The sequence below is a fragment of the Panicum virgatum genome, chromosome 8N, assembly GCF_016808335.1.
Source record: "Panicum virgatum strain AP13 chromosome 8N, P.virgatum_v5, whole genome shotgun sequence".
Classification (NCBI taxonomy): Eukaryota; Viridiplantae; Streptophyta; class Magnoliopsida; order Poales; family Poaceae; genus Panicum; species Panicum virgatum.
In genome coordinates this window covers 6,643,462-6,655,638 of record NC_053152.1, presented here as the reverse complement: position 1 = coordinate 6,655,638, position 12,177 = coordinate 6,643,462, and the positions used below count along the sequence as shown (strand labels likewise).

At 46.8% G+C, this 12,177-nt stretch overlaps 1 pseudogene; it reads left to right on the top strand.

Moving 5' to 3' along the window:
- Positions 1 to 1,473: 1,473 nt before the first annotated feature.
- LOC120686337 lies at positions 1,474 to 5,530 on the top strand (annotated as a pseudogene).
- The last annotated feature ends 6,647 nt before the right edge of the window (positions 5,531 to 12,177 follow it).

The window sequence follows — 12,177 nt, the reverse complement described above, 5'->3', positions numbered from 1 at the left end:
TCAAACATCAAATCTCACAAGTGTCACCAAACTGACTATCATTGTGGTGTTCCTGCTTGCTATATAGTATATAAGTACATATACATGTACATATATGTCGTGGGATATATAGGACGACTATAGCGACGACTAGGACCGACTAGGGTCGACTAATCGACCTGATCGACGACTAGTCGCGACTAGTCGCCTTATCGGTGCCATGGCGACTAGGTTCGACTAGACGACTGTATAACATTGCTTGCAGTGTAATTGTGGCTTTTGGAGCTTTTCACTGGTGGGAGAAGCAACCCCGTTCGGGGGAGCTTCTAGTTTTTCTAGTTGGTTGGAGTAGCAGAAGCTGCAGGAAGCTCCCAAACAGGACCATAATTATGTAGCATGTGAGATTGATGACATCATCTCACATGCCTATGCGTACGTAGTTCACGGAAAATCATGTAACGGATCTATGATGCGATGCATGGCGACATGGTCCCCCCAGCCTGACTTTTCTTGGGTGGTTTTATTAGCTGCGTGCCTAGCTAGACTGGCATTCCCTTCTAGATTTTTGAAACACGTAAGTCGAGAAAGAAATTTTGCATGCGTGAAGTCTATTTGTAAATTCTTTTAGAGATGTGTGTAACTTTTCGCGACGAATCTAATGACGGTAATTAATCGATGATTGGCTATAGTGATGCTACAATAACTATCCTCTAATCATACTGTCAAAGATCTCATTAGATTCATTAGGATTCCTAGCACAGGGGTTCTGAAGTTGGTTTTGTAAAATGCATTTCTTTAATACCCGTAATTAGCGGTCAAAGTGTTTTCTAGAATTTCTAGAGAGAAACCAAACAGGGCCTAAGAGCATCTACAAAAGTTTTTCTAAATTTCACTCTCTAAATTATCATTTAGAGAGTCATGTATTAAAAATCGCTCTCTGTACTTCTTCACTCTCTAACATTTTTTCTATATCTTGTTTACACTGTAGAGAGCCATTTTCGCTATCTATCTTTGGCTAGCGAGAAATCCGGAATAGATGATGGTTATATTTGATAACCACTTAAATAAGCTCTTGAAGGCTAATTTTTTATCAAAATCTCTATTTCTAACAATTAGAGCAATCACAATGTGTATGAGAATACACCTTAAGCAATAAATGCGAAGCCTTTTGCCGGCCGTAAGCATTGTGGACATGCACCTCACTACCTCAGAAATAAAAAGCTTACGGTGCGCTACAAGCTTAAGGTGCAGCCATAGTGAGTAAAAAATCACTTTCTCTCTGTTCTCGTGGTACGGGCAATGACAGATTCACTGATATGGTGGTGGTTTTTACTATCTACGGAGCCCACGTTGGTGTATACTCTAGTCATATGCATTGTGCCGATTGCTTTAACTACTGCTATCTGTTCATGGGCCCACTCTTAAGGTCATACAGTGTGGTATACAATGAGGATGTCTTTAGAATAGATATAGAGAGTCTCTTGAAATTGCTGGCTTGACCATGCAGTAACTTCACGATGTGATGGCTTGGCGACCGATCGAGACCTGGGCAGCATCCAGGAAAGTTTGAGCGTCTTGTCCATAGGAGCAGGAGCAGTTGCTTCATCTTTATATATATTGACGCCGCGGCCCTGTAGTCTCGCACGTATATATCAGAGTTATTTTTTTTCCTGCACAGAAGAGACGCTCGCGCACGCGCGCGCACACCATCGTAGCTCGGTGCTGCAACAACTCCATCTCGATCAGATCAGATGGATCGTCAGCAGCAGCACATCGAGCTGGCGTGCCCTTCGCGCGGCTCGCTGAATGATGGCGCGCGCTTGGTCCAGATGTGCCCTTCTCTCTACCTCGCCGCCTGCAGAAGTGCAGAGGGCGGCCGGAGGAGGTCATGGCGCTGCTTCTGCAGCAGCACGGAGCTGGGAGGGCAGGACGCTATCAAGCCACTGGTAACTGTTAACTTGCATCATCTCTGCTTCAGTCTTCATGATTATTACCTTATTAGTTATATTTTCTTATATACTACCTCCATATCTTAATATTTGACGTTTCAGACAAAATTTTACACTACAAATAAGCTAAAGGTTGATGTCCTAACGTCATTTTAAAAAATCGGAGGGAGTATAATCAAATATATGTAGCTGTTGAAAATACAGTTCTGCGCTAGCATACGCTGATACACCTGCCATGGATATATTGATCTTTCTGCTTTCTTTTTTTTCTTGAAGAAATTGATCTTTCTACTTTCAGTATGAATATTCCTATACATGTGGTTCCAATACGGGATTTGTGACATTGTTGACTGTTTGAGAGGTGCACATGCAGTCCTGAGTCTTCTTACTCCTCCAAACAAAATTAACAGCTGCACAAAGTGACAACAATTTATTTGTAACTTCATGGGGACGTCCCTGTCTGAACGGGACATTTTGTTGGAACATCTGTACTAAGTCGTTATAGGATGATAACCAAACAAAGTAACAAACAGACATGACGGCACCTGCTGTCTGCTGATGAGGACCATAAAAATTAGGGAGATCATGCGTACTTCATATGCCTGTTTTTATTTTTTTTCTAAATTTCCAGAAGACCACCCGAGTCGTCGGACCGTCATCCAATGGATCACCTGTCATGTTCAACCTCTGAAATGATTTCTTTTCCCTAGTCATGATTCTAGTCACATATATGATCGTCACACCCGCCTACATAACATCAGCTCTGATAAATTGTATTAAGTTTTGGTGCATAGGTCTGTTCATGGCTCTTAATTAGTACTTATATTCCATAGGGATGTGACTTAAACAAAAGCTAAATAATTGATATTTATTTGAGATCACCATAAAAATGAGAATGGCGGGATCAGGGTTTGATCTAGACCGTTGAACATACCCAAATTTCAGGATGCTAACTTGGAGATTTGCAAATTCAAAGTCATTATAAATTGAAAGGGTTTACATTATTGATAAATTAAAAATATCGGAGGTTGGTAATAAACTGGAATATTGGATATATTGGAACACTATCGGTGATAGAGAAATTTTTATGGGCAAAATTTAGACTCATTTTGTGAGAAATGAACGTAGATTTTTTTTCAAACCATATAGCCTAAAAACCTACACATAATAACATAGAAAAATAAAAGAAAATAGCCGGTATAGGGACATGTTTGCTGCATCGGTTCTTGCTAGAATATGAAGGGTTAGATGGTGGAATAAAAGCAAAATATGAATGTTATTAGATGCCCTTTTTACTCATTATAGTGGGTTAAAAGTATGTGCACAAGTTAGTGGGTTAGTCGGATGACGTGATGAATTTAAAATACTGATATTTTTAGGTGATAAACTAATTCTATCGGGACTCACCTCTAAAACAGAAAATATCGGAGTTATCGGAAATCTATCAGTGATAATGTGAACTTATCAATTGAAACACATTTGAAAATAATAATTTCCTAGTATCTGTTACAGGCACCATTCAGCATGGACGGTGCGACATACTTGAGGTGACCGCGGAGACGAACACCATTCTACACGTGCCTGCGGAGCAAGGGCACGACGAGCTGATCCGGGAGCTCTACGTCAGGTTCAGGGAGGAGGGCCTCCTCTCTCGCCGGAACTCGGCGCTGGACACGCCGCTGCACTGCGCGGCGAGGGCGGGGCACGCCAAGGCCGTCACGGTCCTCGTCCAGCTGGCCCAGGACTGCGGGGAGAGCATCCTGGGATGCAAGAACAAGGCCGGCGACACGGCCCTGCACCTGGCGGCAAGGCGCGGGCATGGCGCGGTGGTGGAGGTCCTGGTCTCGGCCGCGGCGGCCGATCTGAACAACGCCGGCGTGTCGCCGCTGTACCTGGCCGTAAGCCCGTAATGAGCGGGTCGGTGCAAGCCGTCAGAGCGATTACGTCCACGTGCAGGGATGCGTCGTCTGCCGGCGGGCCGAGCTCGCAGCACGCTTTGCACGCTGCCGCCTTCCAGAGCTCAAGTGAGTTCTCTCTTGCTTCTTTTTATAGTTATAGTACGTCATAATCGAGGTGATTTCATGTGCAACAATGCCTGCAGAGATGGTTGACCTGCTACTGGAATGGCGGCCGGCTCTCGCCGGCGAGGTCGACAGCGGCGGCGGCACCCCGCTCCATTTCGCGTCGTCCGACGGCGACCGCGCCGTCGTGCGCGCGATCCTACGCGCCGGGACACCGGGAACGGTGTACAAGGACTGCCCGGGCGGCCTCTCGGCCCTCCACGTCGCGGCGCGGATGGGCCACCGCCGCGTCGTCGAGGACATGCTGGAGGCCTACCCCGACGCCGCGGAGCTCCGCGGCAGCGACGGCGGGACCTTCGTGCACGCCGCGGCGAGGGAGAAGCGGTCCAAGGTCGTGGCCCTCGCCGTCAAGAAACCCATGCTTCGGGGCCTCCTGGACGCGCAGGACCGGGACGGGAACACGCCGCTCCACCTCGCGGTGGCCGCGGGCGCGCCCGCCGTCGCCGAGGCCCTGCTCCGGAAGGGCAAGGTGCGGGCGGATGTCCTGAACAACGACGGGCTCACGCCGTTCGATCTCGCCGCGGGATCGACCAGCTTCCTCACCATGGCGAGAGCAGCTCGATCGATATATCTATAGATCATCATGGACACGATTGCTTTCCAATGCAAATTCCAATTAATTAACTTGGTGATCGATAATTATGTGCATCAGGTGAGCCTGGTGGTGACGCTCGCCGCTTCCCGGGCAAATCTCCGGCCGCAAAGGCAGGACCACGCGAAGCCGTGGAGCGGCTACGACGTCGGGCGGTGGAGGGAGAAGATGTCCGACCCCCTCTCGGTGGTGGCCGTGCTCATCGCCACCGCGGCGTTCGCCGCCGGGTTCAACCTGCCCGGTGGGTACGGCGACGACGGCAAGGTGAGCCTCGCCTTCAAGAGCTTCCTTGTCCTGGACACCGTCGCCGTGGCGGCGTCCGTGGCCGCGGTGATCCTGCTCATCTACGGGAAGGGGTCCCGCTCCGCCGGCTCGTGGTCGGGCTTCGCGGCGGCGCTGCATTTGATGTGGGTGTCGCTCTTGAGCCTGATGCTGGCCCTCTACGCGGCTCTGGCCGCCGCGGCGACCACGAGGGCTGTCCGTTTCGCGTTGATGCTTATATACCTGTGCATCTATGGCTTGCAAATCTGCATCACGACCTGGACTGGGCCTGCAACGACGTGTCGAAGGCTCTCCTGGTTTTTATGGCAGGGCATCATCATCAGTCACTCTAGTGGAAGGCAAAAGATCATCCATAGGCAGTATCCGCTCGCAGGTGCTTCTGTAATCAATTTCTGTCTGTTCACATTTATAAGCTGTATAGCGTTATTCTGTTTTGGAATCATTTTTAGTTTATAGAACCGGAGGCCGGGCATCTCACCTGCTCCTGCTCCCTCTCCTCTTTAGGGATAAAGTGTATTTCTATATATGAAAGAGGAAGAGCTCAGCCAGCCGATCCACGTCGGCAAGAATAATAGCATCCTCCGATTCGATTCGGACGGCTCCCAGCCCGGCTGGTTCCTGCGCTGTGTGGACGCCGCCAGAATTTACTTCGTCCGCTCCATTTCACATTGGTTACCGTCAAAGGTTGCTGACTCACTGTTGTCCCCGTGACCAGCTGCAGCTTTCTTCCCTACCATGCCCGCCCCTTCGTCGCTCGGAGACCCCAAACGTCCCCGCACCCTCCTCTTGCTAGCATTTCCGTCGTTTCTCATCTTCCTTGCCTGCATTGGTTTCTGCTGATTGTACATTCAGTTCGTCCCCTGCCCGTTGCATCTGCCTCCATCCCGATTCAATCACACGCGCACTTCTCGTCAAGGTGGATTGGCTTGTCTCCATTCAGGTTTTCAGATTGTTTTGCCTCGGATTCGCTGATGCTCTGAGCACCGTCACTGCCCTAGGGGCTCCCCAACCGAGCGGCGCCCAGCCGGGCCCTCGCCGTGGCCGCCCCTGCGTGCGCCGCCGGTCGCCTCCTGCGCGGCCCTGCGCGCGACCGCGGTGCCCCCGTCTATGCGCCATCGGGCACCGCCGCCCTGCGCGGCCACCAGGCCCACCGCGCTGCCGGGCCACCACCATGCCGTCATCGCCATGACCGGGAAATGAAGAGGAGGAGCAGTGCCGTCGCCTTACGCAGAGCAGACGAGGAAGCCGGCCCACCGCGCGCCGAGGCCGCACTGGCCGCGCGCCGGGGCCGCGCGCGCAAAAGGCCTCCGACGACCCTGCGCCAAGAAACAGAGGCAAGAAACATGTTAGACGTAAATTACGACCAACACACGGACGCACTCTCAGAACGGGCAGCAAGTAGAAGCGCGCCTTGCAGCGCCGACGTACAGACCGGTCTCAAGGAGTGGTCAGACCTTTCTCCGCCGCCGAGATAAGTGACGAAGCCAACAAATGCTAGCCCGGGAAGACCCGTCGGGGCAGGCGCACGCAGAGTTGTTATAGGGTCAGCAGGCCACTTAGAACACTATTAATCGACGTAGAGACGAAGGAGGAACAACCAAGTAGTAGATTGGAAAAGCTAGGGCAAGAAAAAGTAAAAATATAAAAGTTGTATTGATTGATTGATTGGATATCCCTCAATCGGCCGTGACCCTTTATATTTATAGGGTGGGGTGGACTTATCCCGCAAAGAATCCTAATTACAGATCTAAACCAATGAAAAACTCTAATTGTATTCGGATTCCGGGTATACCGGTCTGACCGGGCCGACCTACCGGTCAGACCGGTCGGGGTTGCCAGACCGGCTACATGGTCCAGACCGGTCAGACCGCTTGTAAGCACCGGTCAGACCGGTCTGTTCGACCTGTGCCAATTTTGGTCATCAACATATGCCTCCCCTGTTTTTTGGTGATGCTAGCATGCCACAAAACTAGCCTCTGGACCAAAATTGTCTAAGGACGATGATAAACATGCATCAGCCATATTTTGTTCTAAGGGCGATAAATTCTATCAGCCGTATCTTGCTTCTTCTTTAAGCTGATGAGGAAACAACTTGCGTAGGCCTCCATACCTGCTTCATGATCGTCAACCTTGCTGGTATAACCTCCGCTTGCTGTTCCATGGATTTCTTCTTGCGCATCCATTGCAGCCTCCTCTTTTGAGTGTGAGATAAGCCTAAGGGACACCACCTCGGCTGTAAATACTGGTTGTCTTGCTTCATATATTTCTCGCCCTCCTTGCTACAATCAGGTTTGCTTTTGACCAGATTATCGCTAGCAACAATCGGTCTTTGAGAGGCACCATAGCTTGGATATGTAGAAGAATATTGAATAAAGTATGGATGCATATATATATTCTACTATAATCCAAAGGTGTGTAATAATAAGGATACGACCAGAACCATGTAGCAACCGGCTCACCAAACAAATATGGCGCAAAAACATTATTACATTTTTGCAAATGAGAAACTGATTGCTCACGACGCTCCGATGATGGTTTTGTATCTTTAGTTTGATCTGGGTGCTTCTTCTATTTCTGAGTAGCTCCTTTCTCCTCATATTTGGCCAGGAGTTCCTTGAAACTCGGCCTTTTTTTTGATATTTCTGGAATTTTTTCCAGAGCTCCCAGAATGACCAGTCAGACCGGTCTCCAGACCGGTCAGACCGGTCTGTGCAGATCCGGCACTCTTTGTTGCTCGTGCCCCCCGAGCGCTGAACTCCTAGAGGGACCGGTCTTTACAGACTTGGCGCCATTCTTCTGATCTTGCCCCCCGAGTGTTGAACTTTTTGATGAAGCTTCGAGAGATTTCTTCTTCTGTTGAGATCTTGGTTCACCAATGACCACATTTTCCCCCTTTGTTGATTCGGCTTGATTTGGCGAAACGATCACACACCAAGCCCGAGAGCCCCATACGCCAAGCTCGGACTGCACTTTATTCAAACCAAGGTGTGCCAATCAATTTGACCTGTGAATTGACAAGGAAACAACAAACAATCAAATTCAAGAGTGTATCGGCTGGATTTTTGAATCACTCTCACGCCGGGTATCGGCAAGGCTTTGCCGATACAGAAAACGACAACAAATCGGGTATAAAGAGCGTGTATTAAAAGCGATCTATAGGGAATCGGCAAAGGAATGCCGATACTGATATGCAGCTAGACGGCTAGATCTAGCGCCGACACGTGCCAAGTAACAATGTGCAAACCCACGAATGTGTGGATCTGAACAAAGCTAAGCTTGTAACCGATCTAATCAGTTTTACAAAGTTTATCGTGATAAACAAGGAGCTTACAGCCGATTAAACAGATCACTAAGCCGGGTAGTTTGTGAATAGATCTAAACGAGAAAACAGCGATACGCCCGAGATCAAAGGTTAGATAAATTCGGTAAATTTTGAATAGATCTGAACGAAGCCACAGTGATACGCCCGGATGCTAAAGCTCAGATTTTCTCGATAAACGAAGACTTACCAGCAAACCAAGTCGCTCGAATGTGAGGCGTCCTTGATCGGCTTGAAAGAACTCGAAGGAAAAAAGAAAAAAAGGTGGCGAAGTCGCCGGCAAGAAAGTAAAGTGCAAGTAGAGTAAATTTGTGTTTGTTGGATGTGTATCAATCTTTTCAATAGCCGGGGGGCTCATATTATACCCCACGTTAATACAATCCTAGTCGATTACGGCAAATCATGATCTCTAAGAAACCTATTTTAATAAACAAAAACACCACCTTCGAAACCGAAACCGTCTCGAACCTGATTTGTCCATCTACATTAAGACGCCCAATCGGCACAAAATCACGACCGATCCCTTTCCCTTGCATATCATCTTCATTTCCTAACTTGACATTTCTTTCTGTCATTATTCTTTTGACGCATGACAAAAAACGGTGTCAACACATGCCCCCCAGTTCGGAGTGAAATATCCTTTTGCTCCGAAATTATCTTCTCAATCATAATTATTTCCTTCAAACGGTTGCCCAAAAGCGTTCGATGCCGTTCCTCGTATCCGGTGCAAACGGCTCATCAATCCGGAACCTTTACTCTTGGGGGATCCCCTTATAAATACGTTAGCATACTCTTCCCCCTTCTTCTTTACAGCTTCTGCATTTGGGCCATTTCTTCCTCCACTCAAGAACTCATCTGTTCCGCCACTTCCGGATCTCCAACTAGATCTTCCTCAAACGTCGAAAGCTTTTCCAAGGCTCTGCCAATGGCTTCCATCTCTGAGATTCCCCAGGTACAGTGACTTCCCATCTCCCTTCTGCGCCACCATTCTAATCTGCAGTTTGCGATTGTTCTTGATTTCTTTTTCCGCCATTATTTCTAGGCCCTTAGGAGCTCAATCATCATCCCTCTCTCCAAACAACCCAGCATGATTTGCTTAGGTCCCATGAGTAACCCAGATCTGACCAGCATAATCAATCTAGAAACTGGCAGAATCCCCCTTAAAGCCTCAAATATGATCTCAGTTTGGTCCCTCACCTGCAGATCTTGGCCAAGTGTCATTCCAGGGTGGAGGAACTGGTTCCGTAGAGTAGCAGGTGTTTATCAAGCGGATTGGGAACATTATGATATTAGCCAATGCCTCAATCTGTCTTTATTTGAAATGATCAGGAACGAGCCGATGCTCATATCGGCTTCCTTTTTCTGGTCTGATGCTATCAATGCTTTCTTGTTTGGCCATGGTGCAATGACCCCAACTCTACTAGATATCATGATGCTGACTGGCCTGAACATCACCGCCCTCGATCGGTCTTACGATTTTCTAGACAAAGCTTCTTTCAAAATAGAGACCAGGACCATCGGTGGGTGAAAAGGATATATCACCGAGAACATGAAAACTGGTTCTGTGTCACTTAGGGAACATACTGCTTTTCTGAATATGTGGCTAGAGAAATTCATCTTTTGTGGCAAAACAGTCGGCCCAACGAACAACACTCTCAAGATTTGTTTAACTCATCAAATATGCTATCACATTTGGATACATCAAAAGTAAACTTAATATTATCTTGCCGATTTTTCTGAATCGGCTTGAGAGAACCGCAAGTGCAAGGTTTATCATTAGAAGGCCAAGCAAAATCAGCAGCATAAACATTATTGCCTTCATCGTCCAAACAATTTGATTCACAACCAAGAACATAAATAGGTCGATTAGGCTTTTCATTGGACTTTTGCAAATTTCTAGCTTCTTTAGCTCGGCTTTCATTAGCCAGAGCCTTTTGCATAACTTGACTAACATCTAGAAATTCTTGTCCGTCTAGCTTTTCTTTATGAAAATCAAGTAAACCAGCAAAAGCTAGATCCGCTAAATCTCTATAAGAAATTGTCAAACTATAGCATCGGTTTCTAATATCTCTAAATCTTCTAATATATTCAGCAACACCTTCATGTATCTTTTGCTTAACCAATGTAAGATGTGACAATTTCAATTCAGTTTCACCATTAAAGAAATAATCATGGAATTTCTGCTCTAAATCGGCCCATGTGCGAACTGAATTGGGTGGCAATGAAATAAACCAAGTAAATGCAGCACCCGACAGAGATAAAGGAAATAATCTCAATTTGTAAATATCACTAGTACTAGCTTCACCACATTGTATAATAAATTGGCTGATATGCTCCAATGTAGTTCTACTATCATCACCAGTGAATTTAATAAATTCAGGAATTTTAAAATCCCGTGGATATGCAACATGCTCATATTCTTTAGGGTATGGTCTCTTATATGATCGACATCTTCCTTTTGGATCTATACCAAAAGTTTGTCTAAAGATTTTAATCACTTCATCTTTAATGCTGCCAGATCCAAAATGATCGGTCATAGGCCGATTTACATTAGGTGTACCGTGATATTGAGCAAAGTTCGGTGGTGTAGAATGCTGCAACGAACTTGCTGCTTCATGAGGCACATTTGCATGAGGTGCTGAACTATAATTAATTCGGTTATGCTGGTTTGCCGAATTAATCACTAAAACATTATTAGTTGGACTTTTGTAATGAGTCGAATCATTCATTGCCTTATCGATATTAGATGTAGATGCATTATTATCACTACCGATAAGCTTCATACCAAGATGTGATTCTATTCGGCTAAAGCGGCCATCAAACATACTATGAATATTTTGACCCACAAATTCTAACTTATTATTCACATGAGAAGAAACAACACTATCTATAACATTAGCTATTTCAGAATTAAGAACAGGCTGTTCGTTCTCATCGAATTTTACCTCAAACTGTGAAGCATCAAAGGCGGCATCCGGTGTGACCTTCCATTGACGGTCGATGGAGAAGTGCGAGATGAACTGCTTCATGGCTTCTTCCTCCAGCTTCTGGATCTCCTTCTCCTTCTCTTCTCTGATCTTCTTTTGGACGTCATCAAGAGCCTTCTGATGTTCTGCCGAAAGTTGCTGAACAGTCGGCCTTTTGATGTTGGCGGCATCAACATCACTAGGTTTAGGAATTTTATCGGCCATGGCAGCCGATTGATTCTATCCCCAGCGGAGTCACCAAAAAGTATGTTGACGCAAATTACGGCCAACACACGGACGCACTCGAACATGCAACGAGCAGAGGTGCGCGTTGCAGCACCGCCGCACAGACCAGTCAGACCGGTCGCCACCGGCGAGATCGGTGACGAAGCCTACGAATGCTAGCCCGTGAAGACCCGTTGGGGCAAGCACACGCAGGGTTGTTCTAGGATCAGCAGGCCACATAGAACGCCCTCAATCGATGTAGAGACGAAGGAGGAATAGCAAGTAGTAGATTGGAAAAGTTAGGGCAAGATAAAGTAAAAAGATAAAAGTTGTATTGATTGATCGATTGGATATCCCTCAATCGGCCGTGGCCCTTTATATTTATAGGGTGGGGTGGACTTATGTCACAGAACAATCCAAATAATACTGATCAAGTGCACTAATTAATCATTAAACTTACTCCTCCGATACCGCACTTCACCAGTACACTCAGACTGCCTGCTTTAACCAGGATCGATTGCACATGAACTCTCGCCAAAAGACGATCACAGGTGATTACAAGCAACAAAAGTTTTCAAACTTAACTTACAACCAGAGTTAAATGAAAGTCTCCAAATTAATTTACAATAAAGTTTACAAGCCAGAGTTACAATTCGAATACAGAGTTCAAACGCAGCGGAAATACAAACAGGTTTGAAACAAGCTTCAAAATACAATACGATAAATAACGTCGATGACCAAAAGACGAACTTCACATCTTGCCACTGATGTGAGGCTCACCTGC